The following is a 15,688-nucleotide window of genomic DNA, read 5'->3' as shown; positions in this document are numbered from 1 at the left end:
GACTGGTTTGGGATGTGTGATTAGAGACTATCTTTGTTTTCATGGAATGGCTTATTCCCTGCAGTGCCACAGGGAGCCTGTCCTGGTCTACATGGGAAATGAATCGGAAAGTTAACTGTGCCTCTTAACCCTGCATCCTGGAGGTTCTAGGTTTAGATAAAATCCATTTCCTCATCAGCCAGAGTAAGAGCAGATGATCTTAAAATTCCCTTGCAGCTCTCATATCCTGTGACTGATCAACACGTCTCCTAACTTAAATCAAAGAAGAGCCAGCTGATCTAAAATGTGACCTCCTTGTCCCATTTCAACTCTTTCTAAGAAAGTAGTGAGCAGGGGCGCCGGGGTGGTTCAGATGGTTGGGCATCTGCCTTCGGCTCAGGTCATGATCTCTGGGTCTTGGGATTGAGCCCCAGGTCAGGCTCCCAGCTTGGTGGGGAGCCTGTTTCTCCCTCTCCCTCTGCCTCTCCCCCTGTTTTTTTTCTCTCTCTCTCAAATGAATAAATAAAATCTTAAAAGAAAAAAAAGTAGTGAGCATATATCCATAAAGTACACAATGAAGAATAAACATTCATGCCCAGAACTGAGCATATCAGATCAGCTTCATAACAAATACGACCTGACATCTACCTGCTGGTAATGGAATTGTTGCCATGTTGTGTGGCAATTTGGCAAAAATGGCAGCATGTCTTGCTGTAGTCAGATGGCTTTACCCAGCCCAACCTAAGTTTGTTTGTATTTTCCCAGTCATGGAATCAGCTCCAACACTGACCATTTTCTCTGATACTGCGCATAATATAACAGTCTTCAGTCTGTTCTAGAAGGAAGGGCTCTGTGTGAGGTGACAGAATCCTGGGATCTGATCCCTGATGTGACATGAGGGGGTTGAGTGACTAGATGCAAAGACCTTGAGCCCAAACATCCAGGGCTCCCCCAGCACCCCTAGGCCATGCTCAGGGGATCTTCCCCCCTCATTCTCCCTCACCCTGGCCCCTTATCTTGAGCACACACACTGCAGGGTGTGCGGGGTAAGGGGCTGAGGCCCCAGCACACCCCGGTGCTGTGGGGGAGGGGAGAGAAGTGCAGGGAGGAGCAGAGGCCCTGATGGGGGGCTGCCCAGGGAGAAGGAGCTCTGGAGTGTCCCCGCCAGGTGGCATAGGCTGGGGGCCAGGAGAAGGAGGGAAAGGCGTCTTCATCCCGACATTTTTAAAAACCAGCTGGGGCTCCTGGGTGGCTCAGTTGGTTAAGCAACTGCCTTTGGCTCAAGTCATGATCCTGGAGTCCTGGGATCTAGCCCCCGCATCGGGCTCCCTGCTCGGCGGGGAGTCTGCTTCTCCCTCTGACCCTCCCCCCCATGCTCTCTCTCTCTATCTCATTCTCTCTCAAATAAATAAATAAAATCTTAAAAAAATAAACAAATAAATAAATAAATAAAACCAGCTGAAGCAGGACAATGTTCAGGGCTAGCCTTGGGCAGTTTATATTTTTAAAAATAATCTTTATATTATTTTCCCATTAAAAACTGGTAGATGAGTTTTGCTAGATGAAAATTCCAGAGATCTGTTGCACACTATGAATATACTGAATGCTACTGAATTGTATGCTTAAAAATAGTTAAGATGGCACATTTTATGGTGTGCACTTTTTTAAAACCATAGTTTTAAAAAGGGGTGGGGTAGTAATAGACAAGCTTCACAAAAGTTGGAAAAGACTGAAAAGGAAACAAAAAACAAAAATCCAACCCCCCAAACACCATTAATTAATTAATTAATTAACATTTGGACACATTTCCTGACAGTCTTTTTTTTTTTTTTTTTTTTTAGTTAACATATAGTGTAATATCAGTTTCAGGGGTAGCATTTAGTGATTCATCACCTCCGTACAACAGTACAACAGCTGGGGCTCATCACAGCAAGTGCCCTCCTTAATTCCCATCACCCACCTAGCCCAGGCCCTGCCCTCCTCCCTTCCAGCAACCCTTCCTGATAGTCTTATTCTACAACTAGTTTTCTTTCTTTCTTTCTTTCTTTCTTTCTTTCTTTCTTTCTTTTTCTTTTCTTTCTTTCTTTCTTTGTTTCTTAAGATTTTATTTATCTGACAGAGAGAGAGACAGCGAGAGAGGGAACACAAGCAGGGGCAGTGGGACAGGGAGAAGCAGGCTTCCTGCCGAGCAGGGAGCCGGATGCGGGGCTTGATCCCAGGACCCTGGGACCATGACCTCAGCCGAAGGCAGATGCTTAACGGCAGAGCCACACAGGCGCCCCCTACAACTAGTTTTCTTAAACTTAATTAGGTTCATGTTGCCTGTGGGCTTTGAAACACTGAAATTTGTAAGCGTAGCTTCTTCGCATTTGCATGGTGCTTCATAAAAACCATCCTTAATGACTGCACAACATTTTATAGAGTATTCTAATTATTCCCTTCTTTTGGGCTATCTGGCTAAATTTCCGATTTTCCACTACTCCCACTACTGTCAATAATGCTTCAACAAACATCTTTGTGCATGAAATATTTTTGAATTTAGAATTAAAGATTGGTTCCTAAACGTGGAATTACTAGATCAAACGCTATGATTAAAAGGATTTCAATCTGTGTTGTCAGTCCTCTTTCCAGAAGAGAGGCAGAGAGGAGCAGTGCAGGAAAAAGCTCATTGCAACCTGAGGATGAGAATCTCTTTGTGAAGAGGGAGATCCTCACCAACCCCCAAACCTCCTCTCCTGGTCTCTGGATGCCTGGAATTCTTTGAGAGAGAGAGAGAGAGAGAGAGAGAGAGACAAAGCCTGTGCTTTTCCTTTAAAGAAGAAATACCTTAGAGGCTCAGCTAGCAGGGGCTTGAGGTCTTGTGTGTGTGAATGAAGGTATGGGGCCCTGCCCTGATTAGAGAGGTGGAGGTGGCCCCTGGGAGACCCAGCCTGTCACTGAGAAAGGGAAGGACACTCCCACCGGCTGTAGCTGCAGTCGGCGCTAATGTGTTGGGAGCCACACCAATACAACTCTATATACCCCACAGGGCCACTTTACTCGAACCTGTCCTACAGGGACTATCCCCGACAGTTTCATGTGCAAAGGGTTCTCTGTCCCTTTCTTTCTTTTTTTTTTTAATTTTTTTATTGTTATGTTAATCACCATACATTACATCGTTAGTTCTTGATGTAGTGTTCCATGATTCATTGTTTGTGCATAACACCCAGTGCTCCATGCAGAACGTGCCCTCCTTAATACCCATCACCAGGCTAACCCATCCCCCCACCCCCCTCCCCTCTAGAACCCTCAGTTTGTTTTTCAGAGTCCATCCTCTCTCATGGTTCGTCTCCCCCTCCGACTTACTCCCCTTCATTCTTCCCCTCCTGCTATCTTCTTCTTTTTCTTTTTTTCTTAACATGTATTGCATTATTTGTTTCAGAAGTACAGATCTGTGATTCAACAGTCTTGCACAATTCACAGTGCTCACCATAACACATACCCTCCCCAATGTCTATCACCCAGCTACCCCATCCCTCCCACCCCCCACCACTCAGCAACACTCAGTTTGTTTCCTGAGATTAAGAATTCCTCATATCAGTGAGGTCATATGATACATGTCTTTCTCTGATTGACTTATTTCACTCAGCATAAGACCCTCCAGTTCCATCCACGTCGTTGCAAATGGCAAGATCTCATTCCTTTTGATGGCTGCATAATATTCCATTGTGTATATATACACCACATCTTCTTTATCCATTCATCTGTCGATGGTCTCTGTCCCTTTCTATGTGACTTATGCAGTGTCCTCTCCTTGGGAATGTTAGAGCACAAAACTCTCCTGCTAATAAAATGAAGTGGCTGGGATTAGTGCCTCGTGGAGCTTTGAGACTGGACAGAATAGGTTGAGTTTCAGCTCTGCCACATGGGGAAATGTGGGTTATACTCCAGCCTTACCGGACTTTTGGGAAGATTGTGTATTGGGTATGTAAAAGGGTCTTTTCGTTTGATGAGGAGATTGCCTGAAAGCAAGCACTCAGCACGTTTGTCTTCAAGTATGTACCATATAAACGCATAAATCTCTCGGTCCTAGAACTGCAGAAGACAACTTCGTTTTGTTGCAGTCACAGGGCTATAAAAAATTAAGTTTATGTTAAATGAGATAGAAATCAATTTAAGTGATTGTGTGATTTGGAAGGTTGTGTTTGTGTGTGAGGGAGAGAGAGAGAGAAATAGATACTTAACTACCCCTTCTTTATTTTTAAAATTTAAATCCAATTAATTAACATATAGTGTATTATTAGTTTCAGAGGTAGAGGTCAGTGATTCATCAGTTACATATAACACCCAGTGCTGATTACATCACATGCCCTCCTTAATGCCCATCACCCAGTTACCCCATCCCCCCACCAACCTCCCCTCCAGCAACCCTTAGTCTGTTTGCTGTGATTAAGAGTCTCTTAGGATTTGTCTCCCTCAGTGATTTCATCTTGTTTTATTTTTCCCTCCCTTCCCCTATGATCCTCTGTTTTGTTTCCTAAGTTCCACGTATGAGTGAGATCATATGATAATTGGCTTTCTCTGACTGGCTTACTTTGCTTAGCATAATACCCTCTAGTTCCATCCAGGTGGTTGCAAATGGCAAGATTTCAGTTTTTTGATCGCTGAGTAATATTCCGTTGTATATATATACCACATCTTCTTTATCCATTCATCTGTCGATGGACATCTGGGCTCTTTCCATAGTTTGGCTATTGTGGACATTGCTGCTATAAACATTGGGGTGCAGGTGCCCCTTCGGGTCACTACCTTTGTATCTTTGGGGTAAATACCCAGTAGTGCAATTGCTGGGTCATAGGGTAGCTCTATTTTCAACTGTTTGAGGAACCTCCATACTGTTTTCCAGAGTGGTTGCACCAGCTTGCATTCCCACCAACAGTGTAGGAGGGTTCCCCTTTCTCCACATCCCCGCCAACATCTGTCGTTTCCTGACTTGTTAATTTTAGCCATTCTGACGGGTGTGAGGTGGTATCTCATTGAGGTTTTGATTTGGATTTCCCTGATGTCAAGCGATGTTGAGCACTTTTTCATGTGTCTGTTGGCCATTTGGATGTCTTCTTTGGGGAAATGTCTGTTCATGTCTTCTGCCCATTTCTTTACTGGATTATTTGTTGTTTGGGTGTTGAGTTTGTAAGTTCTTTATAGATCTTGGATACTAACCCTTTATCTGATATGTCATTTGCAAATATCTTCTCACATTCTGTTGGTTGTCTTTTGGTTTTGTTGACTGTTTCCTTTGCTGTGTGAAAGCTTTTATCTTGATGAAGTCCCAATAGTTCATTTTTGTCCTTGCTTCCCTTGCCTTTGGAAATGTGTCTAGCTAGAAGTTGCTGTGGCTGAGGTCACAGAGGTTGCTGCCTGTGTTCTCCTCTAGGATTTAAAAAAAAAAATTATCTGTATTTATTGGAGAGAGAGAGGGGAAGCACAGGCAGAGGGAACAGCAGGCAGAGGGAGAAGCAGGCTCCCCAATGAGCAAGGAGCCCGATGCGGGACTCGATCCCAGGACACTGAGCCAAAGGCAGAGGCTCAACCAGCTGAGCCACCCAGGCATCCCTCTCCTCTAGGATTTTGATAGATTCCTATCATCAAACAAATATTTACTTAGTTGATATAACAGTAAGTGTTCAATTCTATCTGTCAGGGAAGAGAAAGCAGAGGGCCAGAAGAGGACAAACAAGAAGAGACAGACCTCCATGCTTAAAAGGAAAAGGAGAAATATAGAGAAAATGGGCGATGTATTTCTGCCGACGGATCTGTCCCTGGGGGAGCACCCAGGCCTGTCTGTCCCAGGACTCTCCCTCTGCCTCGCTGGACCAGCTCCCTGGCAGGGCCTGGGGGATCAAAGCTCCAAGGTCAGAGCCCCATCAGTCTGTTCTGTCTGGTTCTGTCATAGGATACTATTTTGAGTGTTGAGGATTCATTGATTCATTCACTCTTTTCTTCAACAAATGTTGAGTGTTTACTGCATCTCAGACACCGGGCTACGACTGATTATAATTATCATCAAGTTTTAGTAACCTCTGTAGCAGATAAAAAAAAATAACCATTATAATAATGTGATATGCTGGGAATAAATAACGATTGCCACCATTCTTACTATTAAATGACTTGGAAACATTTTTTTCATTTTAATATTAAGAAAGAAAGTGCTGGAAGTGAATGAATGATTCTGCCCATAAGTGTGTGAGAGAGGGCAGTTATATGGGAAACATCATGGAAGGAGAATTTCAACGGGACTTATTTGCACAAGCAGAGCAGACCCCCTCCCGCCCCGAGGAAAGCATGAGAATAATTGACTAGACGCCCAGGATCCAAAGGGCCCGTTTTAATAAGATTCGGGGTCTCCCAACAAGGCTGAGAGGCCCCCAACAGTGAGGGTGACCGCATGATGCTTCTGACCTTCCGGGCAAGGAGTGGATCTGTGCACCAAATCCCAGGAAACTGTTTCCTGGGGACGTCCTGCGACCTCCGCCTTCTCTTCCTGAGGTTGACCAAAGTTGCTAGCATCTCGTTCGTGATGAATCCAATGAGCATTTGTATGAGTGCCAAGATACATTTTTTGTGTGATAAAAATCTTATAGGCCTGAACTTGTGTCCATTGATACCTAGATAAAAGATTTAATTTAATTTATCGCTGCCCTGAACCCTGACCCTTGGTTCCCGCCATGGAACTTTAGCTCCCTGTGACTTGGACATTGCTCTGGGTCCCCCAACCCCAGCCTCCTGAGGAGCTGGAGCCTCTCCCCATGCAGCCCCTCCTTCTTCTTTCCTGCCCCCCTCAGTGTCACCTCTACCTGTATCTTCTGCTTGGAGCTCTGGCAATGTGCTCCAGCCACCTTTGGGACTTCTGCCTGTTGCCTCTGTCAGAGCCCCTCAGGCCACATCCCTCACCTCCTGCTGACATGTGTCAGCTGGCCCCTCCCTGCCCCAGGATGCATCTGGGATGTTTGGACCTGTTTATCTTTCCTCCAGCCCTTCCTATCACTCACTGAGCTGTTCTGTAACGAAATGGTGCCGGGAAAGATAGTTTAAAGTTCTGATACACTTTCACAACTAGAAGCACAAATGGGACTGTTTGAGTTTTTGTTATTTACCCCTGTGGCTTGGATTAAATTAAGTTAATGTGCATCATCCCCACCCCCAGGTTGGAGTAATCTGATGTGCTCTTTTTCTGGTCCAGATTCCAGCTGGACATGACATCACCACACAGGTAAGTCAGCATTGAACTTCCAGTCTGCCCTGTGTGTCTGCCCCAACCCCAGTATCATGTGCTCACTGTCTCCATGATCACATTGTCCAGGTGTCCCACATTTAGAAGTCTTACCTCCTGGACTAGACTGTAAGTCCCAGGGTTAGAGACTAGACGTCCTGTACAGTGTCCACAGCACTCAGCACACTGCTTACTATGCACATGCATCCAGTGAAGGCTTGTAAATGACGAAAGTAGTGTCAGAATGTTTGTGTTGCAGAGGACTTCGAAGGGACGACCCAGAATATTATGATGAGAAGTGAAGAAAAATTTAGTAATGCCACCCTGAACGAAGAGGTGTCCACCAGGGTTTTCTCAGAATTAAATATAAAATCAGATGGCATTTTAAAAGCAGAATTAGATGGTTTACAACTGATTATCATCAACCAGTTACTTGCCTGAATTCTGTGCCTAGTTCTCCCCCACCAGGCTAGCTAGGGACTGAGTTTTCATCTAGCCGTGGCCGTGGCCCTGAGTGCTCCCGCAGGTGGTGGGGCATCTGGGAAGGTGGGGGACAAGCCCTGCGGCCACTGTTCCGGGGCTCTGGAGCGGGGTGGGTATTTCCACCTGACAGGCTTGCTGGCAGCACCTGACGTAATGTGCATGAAGGTGTCTGTGGACCCGAAAGTGCCAGACCAAAGCAATGTGATGTTCTGATCGTTCATTCTCTGTAGTAAGAGACAGCTATTTGGAGAGTTCAGCTCAGTTCAAACTGGAGCCCACCGCACCCAGCTGTCTCAGCTGTCCTCAGGAATTTTGTGGCAGCCCCTCCCTCGCTTCTCAGCTGGCCCGGTGATTCAGAAAGCACCGCTCTCCACCCACCCTGATGGCTCATCTCCCAGTTCTTTAGCTTATCCCTCCTAAAGTGTTTCTGTGACTCACTGCCCAATATATGCTATACGGCTCACTGACTTGATCAGGAGAGGTCAAAGCCATCTGGTGCTGTGTCCACAGTGCTCCAAAACAGGGAGCACCGCGCTTTATGCGACGCATCTCATTTAAGGCTGTCCTTTCCAAGATAGGTCTTATTCCCTCTTCTACAGATGAGGAAACCAAGTCTGAGAGAGACCAAGGAATTTGTCCCGGCCTCTGGCTCCTTCTTAGATTCTAGCTGCTGCTTTTTCTTTTCTCCTTTTACATTTTATTGTATTATTGTAAGAGCACTTAAGGTGAGATCGACCCTCTTAGCAAGGCATACACTATATCATTATTGGCTATAGATACAAAGCTGTATAACAGATGTCCAGAACTTACTCATCTTGCTCAACTGAAACTTTATACCTGCTGATGAGTAACTCCCCATTGTCTAGATCCTAGCTTCTTCTTCTTCCTTTTTTCAATATTTTATTTATCCGACAGAGAGAGACACAGCAAGAGAGGGAACACAAGCAGGGAGAGTGGGAGAAGGAGAAGCAGGCTTCCCGTGGAGCAGGGAGCCCAATGCGGGGCTCGATCCCAGGACCCTGGGATCACGACCTGAGCCAAAGGCAGATGCTTAACCCACTGAGCCACCCAGGCACCCCAGATCCTAGCTTCTTAAACAAGAAACCGGGGCCGGGAGCTCAGGGGCTGTATCCACACTGGCATAATGCAACAGAACTGTTTCAGCCGCAATAGAATTGATGGGAAACTGATGAATCAGGAAGACCTATTTTGTCTGGTGTTTATTCCGGGGAGAGCTGGGGGTCACAAGGCTGAGATTTTCTCCCTGGCCCTGCCCTTCCCGTTCATCCTTGCTGGACGGAGAGCCCGCGCTCACCCACCAGACACACACTGAGCAACCAGCCTCTACTCCAAACAGACGCCATGCCTCGTCCCCTCTCTCATCTGGCTTCCACTCAACACAGCAGCTGGAGAAGTGGCACCTCAAGGGCTCCCTGACTATTTTTATGTGGCCATCTGCCTTCTGGACCAGGCCTGGCAGGCAGCAACAGGCTCGGGGAACGCCACAGCAGGTGGGTGACGCCCAGACAGCTGAGGACGCCCAGCCCTGCCCCTGATTCCTGTTCTAGGGACACTGGAAATGTGGTGCAAGGGTACCAAGAGGAAAAAGAAAGCCTTTATCATGCCGTAGCTGGGGGTGCTGTGGGGGCCCTTGGTTCCTTTTCCATTTCTACAACAAGCTCAGGCTGGTTCAGTCCTGCCATTGCCAGGGCCCAGGTGGCAGGGCTGGGCGGGGAGCACAGTATGTGGGGCAGCAGTTTGGGCCACCTGCTGACCTCAGGGCCATCAGAGGAGAGAGCGTAGCAAAGACACTCTGCGGAGGGGATGCACTCCATGAAAGCCTCGGGCTTCAGTTGTAATAAGACCCCGGGGTGTCCCTGCGGCCCACCCGGACTGAAAGCTAAGCCTGGGGCAACATGGAGGCAGGCGGGGCTTTTCCGTGGTCAAATCTGTGGTTAGAGGAAGGGTTTGCCTCACTCATAGCTCCCTGGGACAGAGGAAGCATTACAAATCAATCAATAAAAGCCCCCTTTGTAGGGCGCCTGGGTGGCTCAGTCATTAAGCGTCTGCCTTCGGCTCGGGTCGTGATCCCAGGGTCCTGGGATCGAGCCCCACCTCTGGCTCCCTCCGGCTCCCTGCTTGGTGGTAGGCCTGCTTCTCCCTCTCCCATTCCCCCTGCTTGTGTTCCCTCTCTCGTGTCTCTCTCTATCAAATAAATAAAGAAAATCTTTAAAATAAAAGCCCCCTTTGCAATACAGAAAATTTTAAACAGATGCATATCAGACATAAGATATTGAACCCAGCTTCTTGTGGAAGCATTTTTTTTAAATATTTTTAATTAACATATAATGTATTATTTGTTTCAGGGGTATAGGTCTGTGATTCATCAGTCTTACACATTGCACAGCGCTCACCATAGCACATACCCTCCCCAATGTCCATCACACAGCCACCCTACCCCTTCCACCCCCCTCCACTCCAGCAACCCTGTTTGTTTCCTGGGATTAAGAGTCTCTTATGGTTTGTCTCCCTCTCTGGTTTCCTCTTGTTTCATTTTTCCCTCCCTTCCCCTATGATCCTCTGTCTTGTTTCTCAAATTCATGTGGAAGCATTTCTTCAACAAACCTTGACAATACACCTCTTCCTTGATAAAAGAAAGAAAATGGTGTGTTCATGTCAGATTTATAGTAAAGGCTTCATTTGCTTTTTTCAGGAAGAAATGGGAAAATAAATGGGTCAGTATATTGAATTTCTGTTTCGTCTTTCTTTCTCTTCAATGTAAAGGATGTTTCCTTCCCAAGCATTTATGATGTCTGCTACCTGCCAAACCCCATTCCAGGTCCGCGAGCTCCATCAGGCTCCTGGGGTCACGAAGAGGTGGATCAGGGCATCCGGAGCCCTGGGCTGGCACTGGTGGGACTTTGAGAAAGGCACTTAAATTCTAGATTCTAGGCTTCCTCATCTGCAGGGTAGCCATGATAATGAGGATCTTAACTGCATTGTTATGAAAATCAAGTACAATTATCTTCAAACTGTGGAACTACCTCGTAATCATAAAGACATTAAAAAATTTAAAGAAGTTATTTGGAACATGACTGACCCAACAGGGGTCAGAATTTTTCTTGTGGGCCCCTAAAACTGCCCTCCTTCTAGAAGGAGAGGTTGGACAATTGAACTGAATTTTTGCCCTCCCTGCGGCAAGGACTCTGGTTGCAAATGTCCGATGGCCAGTGAGGGGCTGGGGCAGGGGCACGAAGCAGAACTCTCCCTCTTGCTCTTCCTGCCACCTCGCAGGACCCCAGCACACCCACTCGGGCCCCGGGGCGTGCCGAGGAGCAATGACACCAGAGCTCAGGCAGCCCTGACTCCAGCCTCCCAAGGACGTGAGCACCTAATTCCCTTTGCCAGACCCTTCCGTGCTGGAGCTGTCCAGAGTGGCTGTTCTTCCTGCTTTGAACCCTGCCTGCAATGGCAACTCAGAGAATGAACTGGGGGACACAGTCATGGGCGGCCACGGGAGCAGAGAGGGTCCTGATCCCACTGCCTCTGTGCTCTCCCTCTCGTTTCTATGAGGTTTGGTCTCTGTGTTGGTCTCTTGGGCTTTTTAGGTGGCAGGGACCACGGATGCCACTTGGACCACATGCGTGGCTTTGTGTTTGGCAGCTCCATCCAGACACTGGAGAGCTGAATACCAGCTGTTCCTCAAAGAAGGGTCTGTTTGTCTCACCTGAAGAGCAGGAAGGGATGCAGTGCCGAGAGAAGGGGCCCCTGCCGCAGAAACGCGTAGTCAAGACAACCGAGCTGAGCACCAGACTCTGGCATCTGGGGGTTGCCTTTTCTGTTGCTGAAAGATCCTGCTCAACCAACCACCAAAACACAGTGGCTTGAACAATGGGCATTTCTTTTCTTTTCTTGCCCCCCCACCCCCTGCCACTTGGCTGGCAGCTCTGCTTGGGGCTGCAGGTCATCTGTGTATAGCTGCAGGCTGTGGGGCAGGGTCAGTACCCCGGGCCCTGCCGAAGGGGCAGGAGCTACCCAGCCACGTTCTCATCTTGACCACCCTGCGAGTGCCCAGGGCAGGCCAGGTGCGCACACTGCAGGCTTGGTGTGACTATACCAAACCTGCCATCATGGGGCTCCAGCACCCAGCAACACCCTATGTACCAGCAGGGAGGAAAATAACTCGTCTCCCCAGGAGCTTAAGAGACAAGTCTGCTTTGAGAGGAGCAGTGAGGAAATTGTTGCTCATGTCTGATAAATTGAGTTCATCTGAGTGTCTGTTTTTATAAACTATTTTTCTCATTTGTGACCTGCCTTAGATATTTTTGTTATTTTTTTCCAGCTCTCAGGAACTATGTGTATTCCTGCCATTATTTAATAGAACTTTATTGTTTGTGTTTATATTAATATTTTCGGCCTGTTTTAACAGCGATTATCTTATTCAACTCATAACATTGCTCTTGGGAAGGAAAAATAACATTATACCCATTTTACAGATGAAGAAATTAAATCTTAGCAGTATCAGTTAACTCCCCCAAGGCCACCACAGTTTGCAAAATAGCAGAACTTGGAACTAGCACCTACATATTGTAGGAGTCTTCAAGAAAACACCTATGTCTGGCAAACACAGGGTGATATTAAAAAATGGCAAGAACTAGTACCATAAAACTTGAATCAATCAATCAAAATACAAAATGAGGGGCACCTCAGAGGCTCAGCAGGTTAAGCGTCCGACTCTTGATTTCGGCTCAGGTCATGATCTCAGGGTCATGAGACTGAGCCCCAAGTCTGGCTCTAAGCTTAGCACAGAGTCTGCTTAAAATCTCCCTCTGCCCCTCCCTCCCTCATGCGCATGCACACACTCTCTCTCTCTCAAAAATAATAAAATAAAATAAAATAAACAAAATAAAATAAAATACAAAATACAAAATGTTTTCTTTTTATTCCTAAACAAAACTATATATTATAAAACTCCCAATCATGTGATATAATTTGTAGCATAATTTGTTGTCATTTTAGTAATTTTCAATCACTTTTTGATTTTTAGGAAATGTTCATGTGATCTCCCTGTATGACTTGGTGGCTGCTAGCTAAAAGATGCCATTGTCTGAGCCATGGTCTGACACAGGGAATGACATCAATAGACATTGGGTGACTTGTATGGAGACTCCTCTTCACATCAATGGTATTGCTCTTGGTATTCACGAGTTCTACAAAACCAACAGTAATTCCATTCAAAGGACTTCTAGACTTCTCTAACACTGCCTAAGATTTTATACAATATCTCTGTCGTTAACCAAGCCATGAAAACATGTTATTAGAATGCCATTATTTAGTAAGTGGCTTCATCTTGTTGATTTTTGTTCATTTTCAAGGCATGGAACATAATTCAATAACATGAAATAGTGTAAAACATTGTTCTGTTTTTTCACTTTTGTCATCAAGCCGCAAGTGCATTGTAATGTGATTGGTTAGACATAATCAATGGGAAAAAATAGTTTTCTCCTGGAGTTGATGTTCATTGTGTATATCGACAGATGGTGTTTCCTGTACCTTCATTTCAAGTGTGCCTTCTCCTTCAAGCTCAGTTTATTTTAAATAGTTGGTCACTTTTACAGTTTATGGAATTAATCTGTCATTTTTAATAACTGAAACTGTTCTTTCTGATACAATCAAAAGAAGTATTGGCACTTCTCCTAGACTATAATTTATAATTTCCAAATCTCTCTTTTAGATGTTTTTAAATGGTTTTCGTTTCCAAAATTTTAAAGACTTCCATTCCAGTTGTGCATTACAGTGAATATACAAAGTGTGATGCAGTTTTCACACTGCTTTTCTAGCTCAAGCCCTACAGACTGCCCATTAAGGCTTGACCAGTCTTCTTATTTCAGTTCCCAGCTTGTCAGGTGCATTAGACATTTTATTTTATTTTATTTTTAAAAGATTTTATTTATTCATTTGAGAGAAAGAGAGGCAGAGGGAAAGGGAGAAGCAGGCTCCCTGCCCAATGTGGGACTCAATCCATGGACCCTGGGATCACGACCTGAGCCTAAGGCAGATGTTTAACCTTAACCAACTGAGCCACCCAGGCGCCCCTGTCTTTCTTTCTTCTTAGATTCACTCTCCAGCAAAATGGGGAATTTACAAACCTGAGTCGTTTGTGACTGAATAGCTCCCATTACTTTAAAAAAACATTCTCACATTCTTCCTGAAGTTTCACCCTTGCAATCAGCCTGAGATCTGATTCAGAGTCAGTGGATATTTTATTCTAATAATACAGATTCAAAATGATGCTCAGGGAGGCTGTGCCCTGAGTCAGGCAGAATGGGAGGTGGGCAGCCAGGTGGAGGGGAGAAGGCTGGTCTTCGGGTGTAGGACCTCACACTGTAGTTTCCACTAAAGCAGAGCTTCTGAGTGGGCATCGAATTCTCACTCTAAGAAGTTTTATATTGTATTTTATTTAGATGATCATGTTATGCATCATATGTGCACTTCAGTCTTCTGTGTATTTTTGTGCTTATTATTGGGGTATGCCAAATAATTCTCCCAAGAAAAGAGTAGAGGGGGACTTCCAATTCCTTGATTTATTTATGCTATTAATTAACAAATATTTATTGAGCACTTTCTATGTGAAGGTGTTGTGGTAGGTGCTGGCAGATGGTGGGACAGTGTCCTGTGAAGGGAAGCTTGGCAGTGATCTGAGCAAACCCAGAGTTCTCATAAGGCAAGTCAGAATCTTGCTGCAAGCCACAGTTTAACTTGAGCAAGCATCATCTACATGAAATTGATGCTGTTAACTCGAATTTAGTGGCTGTTTCCAGTTTTGTTTATATGTTGTGTAAATTTGAAAAAATAGTTGTATAGAAGCAATCAGAATAAAGGGTTCATATCTGATTTTATGTTTGTACATATTTAAATAATGTTGTAATGAAAATAATAGACCTTCTTTGGGCTCTCCCTGCCCCCCCTTCTCACATGAACTCTTGAACAGTTTCAGGTCAATCCCTTAACAACGCAGGTGCACACAGGCACACAGCAGGGACACCCATCCGTGCAAACAGCATGCACACCCATCCGTGCAAACAGCATGCACACGCACACACCATGCACATGTGTACATGTGCACACAGCACGCACGCACGCACACACGCACACGGCATGCACTCGCACGCCTACATTAGCACACACACTCCAAAGGCGGAGCTGGGGTTTCCAGCACAGTCAGAGGCACTCCGGGCTCCAGGACCTAGGAGCCTGGCCGGGGATCTTCTCGCCCCCCGCCCCCAAAGGTTTAGAAGTCGCCGTGGGAGGGATCCTAGAGATACCCTTCCTGCACTGGTAGCTCAGACCCCCCAAGAGGTCCGGCCGCCTGCCCCAGGCCGCCCTCCCCCCCCCCCGCCCGAAGCCCCCTCCTCGCCCACGCCTCGCCGGCCCTGGCCCCAGACCCCTCCCAGGCCTCACACTCTGAGCCGGACCCCCAAGTCAGCAACACCATCTGCTTCCGTTCTGTCCCTTCCGAAAACTTGTACTGTTAATTAGCTTGTAACAGCCACCCTGGCAGAGACTGTAGGGCAAGTCCAAGTTGAAGAAAGGAGCCTGCGCTCCCTGGAGCGCTCCCTTCCGGCTGGGGATCCGGCCTGGGGCCGCGGGAGAGCCAGAGCCGCCTGGGTGAAGGCTGGGAGGGACTGCGCCGGCACCCCGGGGAGATTAAACGCACTGCCTGGGGAAGTAGGTAGGATTGATTTTCTGTAACTCAAGAGGACAGAAGTAGAACCTGTGAGCGGAAGTTTTAGGGACACAGATATTTGACTTAAAAAAAGAGAGAGAGAGAGAGAAAATTAACAAAACTGTCCACAAATAGAATGAGCTGCCTTTATGAGGGATGTAACCCCTAAAAGTGTTCATACCAAGGATGACGCGGAGCACCGACGACCCAGGTGCAGTGGGAGAATCTCTGCATATACCCACCACACCGGG

General features: G+C 46.3%; 1 long non-coding RNA gene across 1 annotated transcript; it reads left to right on the top strand.

Annotated features, from left to right (window-relative positions):
• The first annotated feature begins 5,672 nt into the window (after positions 1-5,672).
• LOC114198064 (uncharacterized) lies at positions 5,673-13,100 on the top strand. The gene is made up of 3 exons (XR_003607019.1): positions 5,673-5,870; positions 7,163-7,228; positions 12,759-13,100. It is a non-coding gene; the product is annotated as an uncharacterized LOC114198064 (long non-coding RNA).
• Positions 13,101-15,688: the final 2,588 nt, after the last annotated feature.

Source organism: Eumetopias jubatus, unplaced genomic scaffold (assembly GCF_037043125.1).
Source record: "Eumetopias jubatus isolate StellerSeaLion01/CBP00866 unplaced genomic scaffold, mEumJub1_p1.0 scaffold_16, whole genome shotgun sequence".
In the NCBI taxonomy this organism is placed as follows: domain Eukaryota; kingdom Metazoa; phylum Chordata; class Mammalia; order Carnivora; family Otariidae; genus Eumetopias; species Eumetopias jubatus.
This window is presented reverse-complemented; position numbering and strand designations above follow the sequence as displayed.